General features: G+C 41.9%; 1 protein-coding gene across 6 annotated transcripts in view; it reads left to right on the top strand.

Annotated features, from left to right (window-relative positions):
- LOC146507676 (low-density lipoprotein receptor class A domain-containing protein 4-like) overlaps positions 1-20304 on the top strand; it is a 275368-nt gene that overhangs the window by 99822 nt on the left and 155242 nt on the right. The gene's annotated exons all lie outside the window — the stretch shown is intronic.

Below are 20304 nucleotides of genomic sequence, written 5' to 3'. Positions count from 1 at the left end.
ACGGACCGGTACCAGTCCGAGGCCCGGGGGTTGGGGAACCCTTTTAAATCGTATTAAATTTGTCCAATTTTTTGAGATTTTGTAAATGTCTAGCACTCAGAGATCTTGAGGTTCTGTTCGGGGTTTTAGGCTCACTAACTGTAAGGATAAATGCTCTCCTGCTCTCCAAACAACATGTGGAACTCTGAACTTACATCCTGAATGGGATCATTTCAAACATCATGGATGCTTCTCGTGTTACACTGCTTTGCAAATCATCTTAGGCTATCCATGCTGATATTTATTCCTTTACAAATAAAACATTAACTCTAGTTCTATAATTTGGCAAAACATCAAAAGAATAAGTCTTGTGTGATTGATTGTGTGTGTGATTAACGTTTTCTGTGCATAAGTGTTTGTGTTATTTCTTAAGAAGGAAACCCCACTGAATTTGAAATTCTGAATAGAAACCCCACTGATTTGAAACCTTGCACAGACTGAGAGGGGTCCGAGTTATTTTGCTGTTGAAAAGGGCCGGCCAATTGTTGAGGATAATAAGACTGCACCACCAACTGTCAGCACCACACTTTGTAGCCTGATTTTGTGGTATCGCTAAATGCAGTGACAAATCATACTGCACTGATACATGTTTCATTTCCAAAAAGACAACATTGTTTCTGTGCATACACTTGACTCAATCTCCCAAAGCTGGTAGATCATGTGACAGAAAGAAAGAACAAACTGGCTCATGGATGGAAGAGGCAAGACAGCATCATGAAGTGAAGATCTGTCATCTTTACAGCTTTACAGTCTATACCAGGGGTGGGCAACTCCCGGCCTCGAGGGCCGGTGTGTCCCTGCAGGTTTTAGATGTGTCCTTGAACCAACACAGTTGATTTAAATCGCTAAATTAGCTCCTCAACGTGTCCCGAAGTTCTCCAGAGGCCTGGTAACGAACTAATCATGTGATTCAGGTGTGTTGACCCAAGGTGAGATCTAAAACCTGCAGGACTCCGGCTCTCGAGGCCTGGAATTGCCCACCCCTGGTCTATACAATGAAAGTTGAATGAAGAAAATAAGGATACATGACTGAAATGAGGAGTAGTGTCTGGGATGATCAGGATACAAATTCAAATTAAATTCAGTTCAATTCAGTTTTATTTATAAATCACAACAACCATGCACTATATTGTATGGCAAATACCCTAAAATAATACAGAACTTGCACTTGGAGACAGTGGGAAGGAAAAACGTCCCTTTAACAGGAAATAACCTCGATTGAACCAGCCTCAGCTGTCAGCTATCTTTTCAGCAAAAGAGGACACACAGACAGATGTTGCAGTTTATTCCAGCTGGTTGGACATCTGCTGAGGTGGAAGCTGGATGGAGCTATGTTGAAAATACACATTTTACGAACCACTTCATGAGGTCGTCACCTGAAATGGTTTTCCAACAGTCTTGGAGGAGTTCCCAGACATGCTGAGCACTTTTGCTTCACTCTGAGGGCCATCTCATCCCAAACCATCTTGATTGGTTTTAGGTCAGATGACTGTGGAGGCCAGGCCATCTGGCTCAGCACTCCATCACTCTCCTTCTTGGTCAAATAGCCCTCACACAGCCTGGAGGTGTGTTTGGGGTCATTGTCCTGTTGAAAAATAAATGATGCTCCAACTAAACACAAACTGAATGGGAAGGCATGTTGCTGCAAGATGCTGTGGTAGCCACAGGTGTTGTTAACTTGCGATTTCTGAGGCTGGTGACTTGGATGAATTTATCCAATCCAGCACAGGATAAATTCATCAAATTCATCAGGCTGTCCTGGCAGCTGCAGAGGTGACTCTTGGTCTTCCCTTCCTGGGGCGGTCCTCATGTGAGCCAGTTTGATGGTTTTTGTGACTGCACTTGGGGACGCATTCAAAGTTTTTGCAATTTTCTGGACTGACTGATCATCAGTTCTTAAAGTAATGATGGACTGTCGTTTCTCTTTTCTTAGCTGATTGGTTCTTGCCATAATATGAATTCCAACAGTTGCCAAATAGGGTTGTCAGCTGTGTACCAACCTGACCTCTGCACAACCCAACTTATGGTCCCAACCCCATTAAGAAGGCAAGAAATTCCACAAATGAACCCTGAAAAGGTACACCTGTGATGTGAAAACCATTTCAGGTGACCACATCATGAAGCTCATTAAGAGAAGGCCAGGGGTTTGCACTGCTGTCAACAAAGCAAAGGGCGGCTACTTTGAGGAACCTAAAATCTAAAACATTTTGTTCTTTGCTACATATTTCCATATATCTTGCTTCATACATTTAATGTCTTCAGTTTGTATCTACAATGTAAAAAGTAGTAAAAATAAAGAAAAACCATGAAATGAGAGTGTCCAAACTAACAAACTGTATATAAATATAATATGAAAGAATACATCACTTCTGTACTCTTGCACTCCAAGCGCTTTAAACAGCATATCAGCCATTTTTTCTACATCTAAGTGCTTTCTGTCTACCACTCACACTGTAGTGAACTCATTGGGAACAACTCAAGGTTAATATCTTGCCCAAGGATACTTTGGCATGCAGAGTGGAGCAGTTGGGGAATCGAACCACCAACCTTTCACCAACCACAACCACCCCGATTGATTTGAGTGATTTGAGTCTGATTTAATGATGATTCAGTTAACATTTTCTTTCAGCAACCATCCTGTCACATTATGAACAACTAAAGAGAATCATTTGTAGGTGAGGTTATGAATAATATTGAAAATTTCATACATGGTTCAAATGCACCTGACCGCAGAGGAGTCACAGCCTGGAGAGATTTCAGACACAACACACTTACACGCATTACCCTCTTTGCAATTAAACAATTGTCTATTCTTTGCTGACTTATCTCTTCATGCCCGTGTATGCAAGTGTGTTTATGTGAGCATCTATTACTTCTGTGACATTTATGAGAGAAATCAGACAGGTCATATTCTTTGAGGTGAAGGCTTTAGTGTGCTGCAGAGGGAAAAGCAGTGGTCTGTGGAAATAATAGGCGCTGCGCTGCCCACACCATTCACCTCTGTCGACTTGAGCTGAACGCCTTCTCATTAAAACGTAATCACTGGCTTCAATTATTATTGTTGTAACGGAAGTCGTATGCAGGCCTGCAGGACACGAGCAGCTTTTCCCAAATTCAGGTTCAGTGTGAGTGGTTGTGAACACATGACATCCCGACTCCCTATAGTGAGATCGCAAGAGGAGTCTAAAACACAATAAAATCCAGACAAAATGAACCATATACAATTTAAAAGAATAAGGCTCTATTTCTTTTAATGAAATCTACCAGAGCAACAGTTTTAGCAGAATTATCACAGTCAATGGATGAAAAAAAGAATGAAGAATGGAGAAGTGTAGCACTGAGTCACACACTCGCTTCATTTTCTTTGTTCCTCCCATATGGTGAGTTTTACAGTATCATCATAAGTTTTAATCCTCTCCTTTCTCATTGGTTTTAAGCACTTCATGTTATTGCTGCGCACCTGTCCTTTTCTGCTATGAGACAACTCGCTGCCATTTGCCAGTCTTTTTGTGCTGCTGCTTCTCACTCATTACTGGAGGCTTCAGCTCTCACAAAGACAAAAACGAAAACAGATGTGAGCCTCAGTCATAGTTTTTCAAAGAATATTAAGCGAGCGATTGAATTGGCTTTTATAGAAGAGTGTAGTGCGTGCTTATGTTACAGGTGTAGTGTTGCCGGGCAGACTGCAGAGCTGAACTTGTGAGGCTCTTTAAAATGCAGTGGCGTATTGATTTCATTTCATTGTTTAATTAGCTGTAGTTGCAGACTTTGGCTTCACTGTGTGGACAGGAACACTGTTAACAAGTGAAAAACTTAATTTCAAATACAATATTTGTTACTTTTTATGCTTTATATTATTAGCAGGGTGGATAATCAAAACACAGCAAATGTTTGCAATAATGAGGTTAGCAAGCAACTCAAAAGCTGACCTAAACACTAAATTTCAAACAGCTACTTCTGATGTTGGTGGATATTATTATTATGGTAATCTCAGCAACATTGCTATGAGGACAGAAGCTCCACCCAGATGTTGTTCAAACCCTCTATTTGCAAGGGATAGCCAATCAGAAGAAAGATGTCTTAAAGGGAGCCCTCAGCTGAATGCTTCCATTCTGCTTATGCAGCGAGCTAAACATAAATGGCTTCAGTGACCACGTGTCACAGAACTTTTCCTGATTGTACCATTTGTAATATTTTCATTCTTGTAAAACTGTAATACCAGAAACAGAGTAAGGTGCACTAAGTATCCATACAGATACATAAATGTTACATTCAATATTGTTATCATATTTAAACAACCGATACAATATCACAACATCGACAATAAACGGACATAGAATGCCAAATAGTGTAGCGAATGCTATACACCGCTATGTTTTTTCATGCTAACGGGCAAAACAAAGCATCAACAGCTAGCTTACACCAGTAGTGTAACAAACTCTATAAACACAAAGAAAGGTCTTCACTTCATTGGACAAGGTACTAATTCATTCCACCAAACGTACAGGTTATGCATTCCCAAACGCATTAGAAACAGGAACCTGGTCAACCCTGCTGAGTGCGAGGAGCAAAAACTCCTACTCACCCCTTACCAGGAGCTTCTGCTGTTGACCCACTAGATGCCAGGCTTTTGCCATGAGCAGGCCAGGAATAAACACATTTGGTGACACATCTATTTAATTACTTACAGCACAAATGACTATGACCTGCCCCATAACAAATTTATAACATACCTGAGAAATAATCTGAGGGGCAGAATAGAGCTCAAATGGCCTGTTTCATTCAATAGTGGTTAATGTAATAACCTTAGTTAATATACCAGCATTGCGTATAAGATGCATAAGAATTTTTTTTTATTTAGGACTCATTCAAAATTATTTCATTAGAGGCAAAGAATAAATAAGAGCACTTAGAGTGCAGCTTTCTTGGAAGGGTAAAGGCTGTACTAAAACTTTTTTTATGAGTTTTTATGATAACATGCTGATGTCGGACCTTTGACCTTTTAAAATTATATGTCTAAGCCATATGATTGGAGTAGATTTAGATGAAATCTTCTGTAAGCTTACAAAAACTTGAGATTTTAAGATATATTTATGCAGTGTTTGATTTTGCAAAACTTTACATGTTGCTCTCCCTTTCATATTATATATATTACACTTGTTGTAGTTTTTTGAAATTTTTTCTAGGTCAACTTTGACCTTGGGCACTAACAATGAAGGTCAAGGTCATATATTAGGTACTCGTGTTCCCAGAGGCCTAGGCTATTGTTGTGAGGCTTGAATATAATCCATAAAATATTGTAGGTAATAGAAAGTTTTTACAGATTTTCCCATTTACTCTGAACTTGACCGTGAGCCAATTTTCACTAAAATTAAATCAGCTCGAGCTGTTATTGGTATCTGCCATCGCACAAAATTTGAGCGTGATACCTTGAAAAGTGTCGACATTAGACTGCTAACAGAGAGATTACATACTCTGTCCCTTTGGATGGGAGAAAATGTGGTACTGGAAGTGAATATAACAGGATTAGATCTCAGTTCTGTGCTCTCTGGTTAAATAAGCATGTTCTTTGATAAACAGAACATAGACCAAGTCGCATGGCAGCAACTCACTGCATTTAGACATTTAGAAGATGATCTCCTGCTGCAGTTCAAGCTAAATGAGAAAGAAAGGGGATTTAAGGGACTTTGAATGTGGAATAGTTGGTGGTGCCAGATGGGTTGATTTCAGCATTTCAGAAAAACTCCGCAAATCTGCAGCAACTGTGTGATGCTATCATGTCAATTTGGACAAAAGCCTCTGAGGAATGTTTCCAGCCTCCTGTTGAATCTGCGCTGTGAAGAATTAGAACAGTTCTGAAGACAAAACGGGTCCAATCTGTATTAGCAAGGTTTGCCTAATAAAGTGGACGGTATGTGCCTTTGAGATTTTTTTTTTTTAACCACTGGCTCATTATGACTCATATCTTTATTATCATGTGTTGTCATATGTTTAAATCCTCTTTTTATGAGGTCAGCCAATCAGAAGGAAGTTGGCTCAAGGGGAGGAGTCAGGGAGCTAAATTGGAAGTTTTCAGAGAGTGATGAAGGGGGCCGAGGAGATGCAGGGGGGCCAGTGCAAGATTAAAAATAATTATTTTCAACTTTTGTGCAGAAATTCTAGCAGAGGCGCTGATTAAAATAAGGCATTAGGAAGGAGCAGAACAGGTCCCTCTTAAATCAATCTGTTGTTAATATTCCCATCAGGATCAAATCTGATTAAGTTTTCACCTACTGGCAAAATCAAGTTCATTAGTCAGTGTCAGCATGTTAGGGTGCGCATGCTGACCATCACAAACTAAGGTGGCTAGCATAATAAACCCGAACATGAAGCAGAAATGATCAGGAGCATCGTTCAGGCTCCTTAGGATTTAGCAGGTCTAGGTGCAGTCGTGTCTAAGTGAAGCAGTCCTCTGCGTAGTTTGTACAGTACATACGAACACTCGTTCAGACATACGTATGCAGAGAACACACCCGTGAAGGTGACTGATGACATTTCCAACAGAACTGTGTCTTTTCTTTTTTTGTGTCTCCTCCTAGTTTTGGGTTTTAAAGCAGCTGCATCGAATTTCACATTCTGCCGCTTTCTCTTTGATTGCTGGGCTTTTTTTCTTTTTTCTTTTTGGGTGGTGTCCCGCTATGTTTCCGTCGGCAATGTTAACCGGAGCACACGCAGGACTGTGCCTCCTCCACTCACCACTGATTTGTCAAAACAATTTGATTTGCAGCTGAAGTCGGCTCGCTGGCTTAAACAACCGAGAACACGGAGCGACTGACAGAACCTTTATTTTCAGGAAGGTGGCATCTCCGGGACAGACATCCCACTCTGTGAGCTTATAGAAAACCACACTGAAGGACTGACTGAGTCACTGACAGATTGACTTATAACTCAGCTGGCTGTTCTCCGTTCTTCCCCACGAGTTAATTAAACTGAACACAGAGCCTAGCGGGGTTGGCATGCAGTGTGTGTGCTGTGTAGTTAAGATTTTGATTAATGCACTGGTCTCAAATCTACACACACAACCTCACACTAGCTTGTCCACACATATGTGCACGCTCTTTTTGCTCCTGTTGTTAGAGTAGTCAAGTGCTGCATATACAGAGCGATCGCTCCAGAGCCGAGCCTTCTCTCTGCGCTCAAAGCACACGTATTACATAATTCATCAGCTGTGTGTATGGGTGTGCTTGTCTGGGTTTGTTCTGGTCAGTCTCCACCAAAGCCCTGAGGGGGTGAAGAGGGGAATGAAGTCATCGAGCGGTAGTAAACAAACGCGCCAACATTCAGATGCAGGCAGACACCGGTGGTCGATAGCTGCAAGGCTAACGTAAGGTTTCGTTTACCGCCGAGGGTTCGTGTCAGGTAAAACACACACAAACACACAGGCAGGTTTGTGCTTCTGTCTTTGTGAGGACACTCACTGACATAATGCGTCCCTTGTCTCTTCGCCCTAACCTTAAACATCACAGCTCAGTGTCTGACCTCGGTATTCACTCTAATTACCCTTTAAAGGTGTGTCTCAGTGTCAGAACGTGGCAGGAGATCTAGAAACGTCCTCGCTCCGAGCATCTGGAGCCCACGTCGGTTATAACAGATATTACACGTACAGGTACACACTTAAACCTTCTGCTCGATTTCCACGTTGAGTTTCTTACTCTGTGTGTTGCAGTGTGCGTGAAATAAGGAGAGTGCTGCTCGGGCAGATGCAGACCAAGGCCATGTTACCAACACTGGGAAATAACTTTTTAATCGCTTCTCACTATTACCGTTCACCTGGTTTCCCCTTGGTAGCTTCATCCTTGAGCCTATCTGTCAGTGTTCATATTCCTTCTGTCTACAGTACTTTTATTTTTTTAAATGTTCTTGCTCTCTGCTCTCTGCTTCAGTCAAGACAATCCGTTGATTTGACTTAAATTTTTTAATTAGGGTGCATGTACATTTACCCATGTCTTCCTCAACTGCTTCTATCTATCCCTATCTGATATCCGGTTGGTGGACAGAGAAGGAGTTGACATTAAATGTTTAAAACTTTAGCCATCTATACTTTTATGTTCACATTGTGTGGAAGGAAACTGTCCTCCTATAAAAACAATCCCATTGGTTGTTTAGGTGACCATTTTTTTATAAGTAACGTCCAGGGCCATGTGAGACGGTAGTTGGCAGATGTCCCAACAGTATACATTTACTGTAAGTGACTGTCTTTTATCCTGTTAGCAATTAAAATGTAAAAAGGAAATCAAGCATAATTATTATAGTCACCTGTGGAGGAGGTTGGGGTCGATGGTTAGGTTAACAAAACACTGGATGTGGGAGCCAGAGATGGACGACAAACATTTACGATGACCTGATTCATACATGGAAATTCTACATTATATTCCCATGTACAAATGGTAAAAATCTACCTTTACCTTTGTTGCACTGATTCTCCTGCACTCCACACAGTCAGTCACAAACGTGCTCAAGCTGACCGAGGCATTCCCGTTCTTCTTACACCTTTTGCATCTAGCGAACAGAAATAAATTCTTTACAGGAAACAAATAAGATGACATCTTTTGTAAACTCAGGTGGTGTCGACTCCACGATGGACTTGCTTGTAATTCTGCTAGGACGCAATGTGAGTGCAACTTTCATGCTTCTTGCATCAAGAGTAAAAACCTGGGGGGGGGGATGACGTCTCTCTATTCATCCTCCTCAGAAAAGAGGGAGAAGAGAAGCAATGTCCCCTCAGAGGAACCAAAAGATAACAGTAAAGGTGCCTTCCAAAAGTGGGAAAATCCCACTAAAACTAACCTATGTCATTTTTTTTCCCACCTACATTTTCTAACACTCCTTTTGCATCTGTCAGTATAAAGAGGGGCAATACTGTAGAGTCACTCTGAGTCCCGACCGCCCTCTCTCTAATTCATCCTCGCTGTCATCTGCCTTTCTGCATTTGACACATTTTCACACTCTCTCTCCCTCAGTGGTCACCTTCTTCTGTCCATCTCCATTTATCTCACTCTGGCTGTCATCTCCACCCTCCTCCCTCCTCTGCTCCGTTTCTTGCAGTGTGGTTTGCAGTTTCTTGCAAAAATCACTGATATGTTATTGAGCCTGAAAAACAACGACATCACAAAGCTTGTCCAATCAGTGAGTGTTTCAAGACTTGAAATAAAAACATTTCTCCCCCACTACAAAAATTCAGCAAATCTCCCATTTCAACAACATGAATAAATGTTAGTATACACAATAATACACAACTGTTCGTAGACTTAAATCACACCTTTCTTGACTGCTACTTCAAAGCACATTGTGCGCTGTCTGTCCTGCATGCTGCACAACAACATTCAATATTTAGTATTTACTGCTGTTTACACTTAGCTAGATTAATGCGATGGTATTGTGTTTAGTATGTTGCTTTGTTTTGTTTTTTTTGCTTGTTTTCTATTCTTTTTCTCTCAACAGGTGATCCCAGAGATATTTTTTTCCCCCCTTTCTCACTGTCCCTCTCCCCTTCTGTTTTTCTTTTCCTTCCTCTTTCTTTCTCCCTTTCCTATCCCTCACTCATGTCTGTCCCGTCTGTAACAACTGAAAATAAAATAAAATAAATAATAAAAACAAAGGTCGATCAAATGGACCAATACGGCAATGCCATGGTGATCCATTTGGCAAAATAAATCCATTGGGTATCCTTGTTGGTCTTCGGACAACAATTCTGACGGCTAAAGAACCAAATGGGACAGGCAAAAAAAAAAAAAAAAAAGTATACACAATAATGTTAGCCACTTAACTATTAGCAGCACTATTACCCCCAAATACCTTATTAGCGTAGCGTTACTAACTGTGCTGTAATTGTGAGCAGAAAAATGCCCTTTTTATTTCTAAAAGTTTCAGACTGTTCAAGCTAGAACATGATGTTAACAGCTGAAAGCTAATCAATTAATTGATAGTAAGACAGATCCGCACAGGAAGAGGATAAGAGAGCAGGAAATATAAGCGTTGCAAAGGGTTCGGGTCCTGAGTTGAAGTTCTCTCAGCTTTGATGTGAGGTATTAAACTGCCTACCCAATGAAGCAAAGTGTGTCTCTGACTGACATATGACATGGTAGTAAACACATTAGAGGTTTACTGGAGCCTGGGAAGTCCTACATGCCACCAGCTCTCAGTTATAAAGCATGCGGGGGAGGTTTTAAGCTCACAAACGTTCTGAATTTCTGTAGTTGTGTTGTTACATTATTATGAGACAATTGTGACATAGTCAAAGAAAATAAAGGCCATAATTAAGTCAGCATACATGATGCATTAAAGCCCTGTTTTGTTTTTTAACTTTGATGATGTGTTCTGGGGTGCTGACTAGAAACTGCAGCTACCAGTTGATACAGTCTTAATATCAGAATTTTTCTGGTTTTCTTGTGTGTTGTCTTCTAATGACCAACCAAGGCTTGGATGATAAGGTGAAATGTTCCTTCAGCTTTCTAAGCACTACTTCTGAGGCAACTTAAGTCAAACTGCAGCTGAATACTTATTCAACAGTTTATCTGTTTCTTTGAAAAAGCAAATTTCCCAGAGACAATTATCAACGTCTTTAGGCTTCGTACGGTTTAGCTCGCCAGTTTGAAGGTTTAATTTCATCTCTGTAAAGGGAGCTCGTTACAGAGAAGTAAAGAGGAAAAGAAATGGACCCTGTGGGACCCCACAGGTGACTTGGAGCCGTTAATAAAAATGCCTGTTTAGAGATGAGTATTGTAGCGCTGTGGAGTAAAGGATTTAGTCTGCGTCTCCTCTAACCCTTTTGTGCAGTGGTCAGAGAGCTCGTTATAATAGATACAACAGTAGAATGTGCCTCAAAGATATCTTTGAGTACTGCTGAACAAGTGGAGCAGCACATATGGGAGACAGTTTGTGGTAAAAGCAACAGGGAAATGGGTTCAGAGTAGCAGAGCAAAGTTTTCTGACATCACAGATGAGTCCCAGTTAGGAGCTTTTGTTTTGGCAGTGAGGAATGGCCAGAAAGAAAAAGAAAACCTTCTTCACTTTGTCAGCATGGCTGTTTTATGCTGTGGTAATATCTACTGGAAACCACAGGCAGCGACAGTATATTCAAACTCGAGTTTGTAACCACCCTGATTGAGGCTACTGACTCACTATTAAGTGATAAGGTGATTAAGTTTTAATTAGTTTCTCGTTTTTCATCCCTAACACGCCTGTGATTAGTTTTTTCCCCCCTTTGCTCAAACACTATGGAAAACTTTGCAGTAAACTCCTCACTTTGTCCTCCTTAGTAGTTGTGGTTGTCAGTGTCACTTGTTGCGTCCAAATGTACAATGAAATCAGAGAAGAGCTGATCCATGACAGTCGTAAAGAAGGAATATTTGAACTTGTAAAATATGTCTGTGAAGGTTCTCAGTCATCCAGGTCATCGTAGTCAAAGGAGCTTGCAAAGAAAAGCGTCTGGACTTCTTTAAGTTACTTGAAGACGTTTCACCTCTCATCTGAGAGGCTTCTTCAGTTCTAAGGTCAAATGGTGGAGAGTCCCAGATATAAACCTAGTGGGAGTTTCCCCCCACAGAGGGACAAAAGGACCCCCTGATGATCCTCTAATCACCTGAGCCAAGGTGTGAAACTGGGTGTGGGTCCCAATCAGGCAGGGTTTCGGGTGAGTTCATTGTGAAACCTGGCCCCACCTTATCATGCGAATTCCTGAGGTCAGATGGCCCAGGATGTGAGTGGGCGTTAAGGCATCTGGGGAGGGAACTCAAAACTGGATTATAGATGGCAGAGAGTTGGTGTCGTAAACCACCGCCTCTGTTCAAAGATGGTCGCTCACAGTGGACATAGATGCTTCTTTCACTCCTCTTTCAAACCATCTGTCCTCTTTGTCCAAAATGTGAACATTGGCATCCTCGAAAGAGTGACCTTTGACCTTTAGATGCAGATGGACAGCTGGGTCTTGTCCTGTGGACTCTTCACCATTTGACCTTAGAACTGAAGAAGCTTCCCGGATGAGAGGTGAAACGTCTTCAAGTAACTTAAAGAAGTCCAGACGCTTTTCTTTGCAAGCTCCTTTGACAACTTGTAAAATATTGACCATGACTATATTATTAGGTAGCAGTCAGGTGTCAAGATGGGCCAGAGGCCTGTATCCGAACTGGGCTCAAAAACCAGGCTGGGATGAAGTGCGGAGGCAGAATAATTGAACTAAAGAAGCATTTATTTAAAATGACACAAGATAGACAAGGAGAGACAAAACCTAGAACCTCAGCGTGGTGAGATACACAATATAATGCTTTATTGGGGAACTCTACCAAAACCTAGAAAATTTCTTGATACACAATGTGCTACAAGGGTGAGAATCCTAGCATGGCAGTCCGTGGTACATTACATAAACAGTGACTGGTGTCGTGGTGCTCGCGGAGCGCACTAGAGGGGGAAAAAGGTGTTGTGGGTGCATGGGTTGGGCCAGAGGTTATAGTGGACACTGAAATGGAGCGGCTTCCTTGGGCAGGAGGAGGCTGAAGCTTAGAGGGGGAGGCAGAGGAGTGTTTAGGAGGTCTGACATGAGTTTTCCAGGACCCTGAGTGGGGCGGTGATGGCAGGAGCACAGGCAGGTAGTGCCGTTTGTGATGCTCCCCAGAGTGTGGCTGAAAATCCTGAGAGGGTTTGTGTCCAGAATCCAAAAGGTAAATCTTAAGGGTGGTGTCGTGGCGTAGCGGGCTGGCAGAGCTGGGAGAGAAGACGACAAAATAAGCATACAAGAACTTGGATCTTAAACTAGAGTTTGAGCCTGTTACCATCTTAGGTGTGTTGATGAACAAGCCACACCCAGCTGCTCAGACCATGACAGTCAGATAGGAAAACAGTCACGGAGACCTCACTCTACACGGGCATGCTGTACGGACCACGTGCAAATATCATATCTATTGAACAAAAACAATTTGCAAGGGGCCATTCGGTGAGATGATTTTTTCCCCATTATATTAACAGTATAATAACAAGATGCAGGATACAAGAATGATAAAATTATTCATTAACTTAAACTTTTTTGTTTTTGTTTTCATTTTCCAAGTAGCTGACTTCAGTATCTTACAGTATATACAGTCAGCTCCCAGAAGACACGCAGTGCTTTTTCTTTCTGGAGCCCTCTGTGTCGGCACCCGTCTCATTGAAATGAGTGTGGGGGCTGCGCTTTTTTTATGCAGTGGTAATGATGCTCTGAACATGACCTAATGTTCTCCGTGAACACATGTGCATCAGACATAGGCTTATAGACTATATGCATAATCTATGCCTACATAATTACCATGCCTCTACCAGCACTTCTCTTTCAGTGCTGTGATGTGTTGAACAGCAGAGACCTGGCTCATTATGAGTGGGCTAAACTCTGCTCTGCTCTTTATGGCACAAGTCAAATAGCTGAAGTTAATGCAGATGCGCTGCTGCTCTGGTATTTGTGCCCCATCTTTAGCAGGACAGTATAACGGGTGTGTGTGTGTATCTGTGTGTGTGTTTGGGGGGGGGGATCTTGTCTCCATATTAGTTTGATATAATTACCAGATGTATGACAAGATAATTGCACGTGTGTCCAAGGCTGTGTATCAGTTCATGTGTATTTATGTGCACATAATTACAAGATTTGTGACATGGTTATTGTGCACATGTGTGTCTATGGATGTGTGTGCATATGTGTGTTCATAATTAGAAAGAAGTTGGAAAAAAATTACTGTGTGTTTGTGTGTGTGCGTGCATATGTGTGTGATGGTGTCCATTGCAGACGCAGACTAAACGACACAGACACAGTGAGTCAGCATGCTCGCCTAATTTGTTTTTCAGTGTGTGTGTTTGTGTCTAAGTATGCCAATGTTTATCCCATCTTTCAAGTTTATAAGGCAAAAGTGTGTGCGTGTGCACATTGTGCACTCTTGTGTGTGTGCGTATGCGTGTGTGTGTGTGTTTACCTAGCCTCACTGTGCATGACTGCCTGCTGTCTGATTTTGTCTGCTTTATTTACTTCCCATCCAGCTTATTTACTAGTCACTCAGACATCCACCCTGCCCACGTTTACACTGACCTAAATACACACGTCATCTGTGTGTGTGTGTGTGTGTGTGGTCATCTGTGACCATGTCTGTGTGTTTGAGGTCCGCGGCTGTTTGTATTCGTGTCTACGGGTGTGCGCGGTGCGGGTCAGAGTGCGGGTGGTTACTGCACATTTCGTTCTGTGTCTGGGATTGTTTGCGTGTGTGTGTGTGTGAGTGTGTGAGTGTGTGTGTGAGTGTGTAAGTGTTGCGGCTCATTGTATTCCATAGCTGTATTGAGACTGCCTTCACGTTGGTGCTTCAGTCTCCACTCCCTAAATTCCGCTGATTCCTCAGATAGCAACACGCCTCCATCCAGCTGCACTCAGCCTCCTCACTCACGCTGTCTCCTTTTTGCTTCAGTTTGAATCGTGACAGGAGTTCCAATATACAAAGCCATGAGTCAGCAAATATGTTGAATTAACTGGATTTTCTTAATGCTAGGCTTTTGCATTATGCGATAAATGGCTAACAAGGAAAACATCAGCACTAGCACTACTATAATGTTAACTGACATCTTTTCTTTGGAGACTCCCCCAAGTGTGAGATTTGCGAGCCAAACAAGCCTGAATAAATGGAAGCAGAGGATGATGAGTGAGGGAGGGTCATTGTGCATTCATTGTGAAATGATGGGCCAATATCAACACTTGTTTTTTGGTATTGGTAGTGCAGTTTGGCTCATCTGGATATTTTTGGTCCCTCCTTTTTTGCCAATGAAACAAATAATTCTTCATCTCAAAATAACTGAACTAGTAACTATCAGCTCTTCTTCACACTATCTTTGAACATTTAGCCAGTGCAAAATTGATGAGACGCAACAGATAAGTTTTGACCTCTTTCATCTTATTTGTTGATAAGCTGATTGGAGTCAGCCGATACCGATGTAGAGATATTGGTACATATTACTGAAGTGGTATGAAAATAGTTTGGTGTTCCAAATGCAGATTTACTAATGCATTGTGACAAACTGACTTTTGGTGTAAAAAAAGGTACTGTTAGTATTTTTTTGGAACTGAAACCGTTACATATGACTTTCTGCAAGTTTCTTTCTCGAATTTGAATTTCAAATCTTTCTCCTCTCATTCAAAGTCTTGAATAATCAGACCAGATCTTATCTTAAAGACCTCGTTGTAGCAGACCACCAACAGAGCAGCACAAGAGGTTCCTTCCTGTTAAAAAGGAGTTTTTCCTTCCCCCTGTCGCCAAGAACTTGGTCATAGGGAGTCGTCTGATAATTGGGGTTTTCTTTGTGTTATTGTATGGTCTTTACCTTTGAGGCAACCGTCGTTCTGATTTGGTGCTAAATAAATAAAAACCGAACTGATTTGAAATCAAGGTGCAAAACACAGCACGGAAAATATTTAAATGAATTGTGTTTTGCCACACGTGATTTGCTGATAATTGTACCGATATTTAACACTGAAAGAAAAGCAGGTCTTGTTTTTTGCATTTGATATTCAAAGTAGTCTTTATTTAGAAAACTGAGTTCTCACAGAAATGAGTTTTGTGGGCAGCGGTTTAGCTCAGTGGGATGAGCAGGCTGAGAGCGGCCGGCCCAGGTTTGAGTCCGACCCGTGGCCCTTTGCTGCATGTCTTCCCGTCTCTCCCTCCGCTTTCCTGTCAGTCTTCACTGTACCTCTCCAACAAAGCCAGAAGAAGGGCAAATAAATAAAACTATCTCTACTTTTAAGATTAGGCTTAAACTTTCCTTTTTGCTAAAGCATATAGTTAGGGTTGGACCAGGTGCAATAGACGTAGGCTGCCGGGGGATTCCCATGATGCATTGAGTTTTTCCTTTCCTCACTCACTGTGTGTTAATAGACCTCTCTGCATTGAATCATATCTGTTATTAACCTGTCTCTCTTCCACAGCATGTCTTTTATCCTGTTTTTCCTTCTCTCACCCCAACCAGTCGCAGCAGATGGCCCCGCCCCTCCCTGAGCCTGGTTCTGCCGGAGGTTTCTTCCTGTTAAAAGGGAGTTTTTCCTTCCCACTGTCGCCAAAGTGCTTGCTCATAGGGGGTCATATGATTGTTGGGTTTTTCTCTGTATCTATGAAGCGCCTTGAGGCGACTTTTGTTGTGATTTGGCGCTATATAAATAAAATTGAATTGAATTGAATTGAATTGAATAAAAAAGAAAGCAAGTTTTGTAACTCACCCCTAAACCCAACCACACCTATCAGAGCTGTTTGGGGATCGTCATCACATTTAGTAAATCTGGCCCTAAGTGCTTTGCAAAGTTTGTGAGGACAAAAACAACTGCAAACAGTCAGCCTGGATTGCCACGTTATTCGGCTGCTGTTTTGCATCTGCTCATAGGAGACATAGTACGTGCGATGATAATGTCCCTGGTGGTTGCATTTTTCTGTGGAGTTGGAGAAAGATTATAGATTATAGAATTGTCCTTAAGACTTGTCAAGCATCCAGACAGTGCAGAAACAGAAGCCAAGACTAGTTTTATTAGCCGGTATTATGCCTTCCACAGATGGAACCCACACTATTGGTTTGTTCAGTTATGAAAAGAAGAAAAGGTGGGTGGGAGTGGGGGGTGGCAGTCACATCAGTGACTGCTGAGGACAGCACAAAGGCTTTAAGTAGTAGATTTAAACACTTTTGTATGCATGTGTGGTTTTCACATCCAAGAGGACATTGTCTATAAAGAAACAAAAAGTAGTCAAATTTGATGCAGGAGCAGTTTTTTTCTTTGTTTATTACTTGATGTAAAGTTTGTGACTGCATATGAGTTTTGATGGCATCCCGGGTGGAAAAAGGTTCCATTTGTAAGAGCTGTGATGTGACTGGTGCAGTGTGGCTCAGCAAAAGCTGGACCTCCTGCAGTGAAGCTTCAGCGGAGATGTAAAACATCACAGTTTAATCAGGCCATTCTGAACTGGATGGCTGAACTGGATCTGATGGTCTCACAAGTGCAGGGCATCATGCTGATTTTCTAACCCATGAGTTCTAGTCGTTACTGCACGATTACATGAATACTCAGCACTCGCGGGCTGGACCACGCCCAGCTTTACACTTGGCTTACGTTTTCGTCCTGTGACTTTTATGACAGTGCCTTATACGCCGGTGACAACATCCATCCGCAGACATATAAACCTGTCACATAAACCCATCAAAATAACCAGCCTCACCAGTTTGGTACTCCAGTTACAGTAATTGTCTGTTGGATAACATTTTGCCAAGGTGAAAGCAATCCCGTGTCTTAGAAAACCTCTAACATCTGCACACAAAGACCTATTTTCAATTTGTCTCTGTAATCTGTGAGTGACAGAACAGACACTTTTTAAAATCGATTAAGCATTTTACTGGAATTACATGCTTAAAATCTGCTTTCATACATTTTATGTAACTCAAATAATAGCATGAAATGCATTCTGAGGATTGCCAAACCTGGTGTGACCAACAACTCAATACTTTGTCTGAAAGCTTCCTGTGTAGACACAGACCCCCCAGGAAAGCTGCTGGGCTTGAGTTCAACACATGACGCACACATTGGCCCAAAAAAGCTTTTATCCTCTTTACAATCACTGGAAAGAGACACACTCTTAATTTTGAATACATTTTGGTATAGAGCTTTAAAAAAAATCAGCAAAAAGTTTTTTTTTCTTTTAAATCATTCATAACTTTAAATCTGTCAAGAAACGCTGTATCAACAAGCCAGTCAAGTCAGCTCTGCAGCAGGCATCTCTGTCATTGTTGCTGTCTACCAGCTCGACTGAGAAGAATGCAAGACAGAAAAAGCTAACCAAACAAAACATTTTTGTCATTTGAACCACTGAGCAGCTTTTATTCGAATCAATGAATAACGTGCCATGTTGTAATGAAATATCCAGTTTTCCTCAAAACATACATGCAGATGATAGATGAGAGCTGCCCACTTGCTGCCTCGGCTGCTCCTCCTGTTTTGACAGCTCGTATGCTTCTTTTTTATGGCCAGCAGAGGGCGACTCTTGTGGGCACATAAAGAGAGTAAATACACTGATCACTCATAACATCGTGAGCACTGACAGGTGGAGTAAGCGATACTGATGATCTCTTCATCATTGCACCTGTTAGTGGGCGGGTTTTATTAGGGAACAAGTGAACATTTTGACCTTAAACCTGATGTGTTAGAAGCAGGAAAAATGGACAAGCATGAGGATTTGAGCGAGTTGACAGTTTGGGTCAGACCATCTACAAAACTGTAGTTCTTGTGGGGTGTTACTGGTCTGCAGTGGTCAACATCTGTCAAAGTGCTCCTGGGAAGGAACAGTGGCTGGCTCGCGTGGTCTGATCCAACAAACGAGCTACTGTAGCTCAAAATGCTGAAAAACTGAATGCTGGAGAGCTGCAGACCAGTCAGGGTACCCATGCTAACCCTTTTACACCACTGAAAGCACAAAAAATACGCACATGAGCATCAGAGCTGGACCAAGGAGCAATCGAAGAAGGTGGCCTGGTCTGATAAAAATTACAAGCTATTGGAGGCAGTGTTCAACTGGGAATCCTTGGGTCCTTCCATCCATGTGGATGTTACTTTGACACGTACCACCTAATTAAGCATTGTTGCAGACCATGTACACGTTTACTTTACCCAAATTCCCCAGATCTCAATCAAATCCAGCATCTGTAAGACAAACAAGTCTGATCCATAGAGGCCCCACCTCGCATCTTCTTGGTGTCAGATACCACAGCTCATCTTCAGGGGTCTAGAGGAGTCCAGGCCTGACTGGTCAGAGCTGTTTTTGGCAACTAAACAATATTAGACAGGTGGTCATGATGTTGAGCCTGATCGGTATAAGTAGCACTGAGTCCCTGTTTGTGACTTCACTAAACATGTTCCTGATGCGTTTATGGCCTGAATTGCTAGTTTCAAGACCTACTGAATACAAGATCATTTATATCTAGTAAATTACGAGTCTCATTAGAGTGAAAAGTAAACAAATAGCAGGATGCATTTTACTGTGTGACTCACAAGTTGCTGAGACGGACTAAGAAAACTTCGACTTTTCTTACTAATTAATAATGTCATGATGGCCAGTTTCATCTGGTCTATACAGTCTATGTGATTTAATGTGCCCCACATTAAGATTTTGAAGATGGTGAATTACATGATTGCAAACGATTAAGTTATTAGAAAATAGATAACACGACCTTTAAGTCGTGTTATGTCTCGAGGCACCCTGACTGGCTTTTCTAAGGCAATGCACACTTTCCATGTTCAAAAAGGTGATGATGGAAAAGCATGCGTGCTTCCATGGTCCACACTCACTTGCTACTTTGCCTGATTTTAACTTCAAGTATTTACTTATTAAAATGAAACCCTGGCAATTCATAAACTCTGCTGCTGGGCTCCACCTTATTTTATAGCCTACATGCTGGTTTATGACATTTTTAGTATAGATTACACTGAGATGAACTATCAAGTCAAGCTACTTTGCATAGGAAGCTCAGACATATTTCCTATTGAAACAATCATGACGATAATCACAGATGTACCTCCAAGACTGCACTGCAGGCCCATTATAATGAACACAAGCATTGTGTAGTTTAAAAATGTTGGATTTTACTGGGAGTTATCTGGATCTCTGAATGAACCCTTAAAATGTATCCAGTCACTTCTGGTCATCGGATTTCTGTAAATAGAATTTTGTTCCATGCAGTTCTTCCAGCATTTCTCCTCGTTCTCTTTAAACAAACTGGATGATGCTGGTCAGTGGCGTCAGAACAATTTACAAGCAGTTCTGGACGCTTTCTGCTCGAAACGCAGACTCCTCTGCAGGGCAAGCGTGCATCTTTTTCATTGCATGTTCATTTAACCAGGCTTGATTTGTTTAGCTGAACAGCCAGCCAGACTGCCTATCTGCTCTGATTCAGTTGTTGATATGATGGCTGAGGTTACTGAGTTTAAGACGTTATTTTGGCTCAGCCTGTCGGCGCTGCCCGCCTGCTGAGAACCCGGCTAGGTAGCGCGTGGGCGTGTGTGCGTGCGTGTGTGCGTGGCCGCGTCTTTGTGTGTGACTTTGCACGAGTGCGTGCGCGCGTCTCACCAGTATTTGTCTGCGTCGCGTGCACGTTCCTTATTCGTGTGCGTGGGCGTATGCGTGGGCAGAGCGTTAAAGCTGACAGGGAGCAGGCAACCTGAGGACATATTTATAAGGTTTCTCTCTGTCGACGCTAACC

Source organism: Neolamprologus multifasciatus, chromosome 11 (assembly GCF_963576455.1).
Source record: "Neolamprologus multifasciatus chromosome 11, fNeoMul1.2, whole genome shotgun sequence".
NCBI classification, from domain to species: Eukaryota; Metazoa; Chordata; class Actinopteri; order Cichliformes; family Cichlidae; genus Neolamprologus; species Neolamprologus multifasciatus.
Note: the sequence above shows the minus strand (reverse complement) of the source record. Positions and strands in the feature narration are given on the sequence as shown.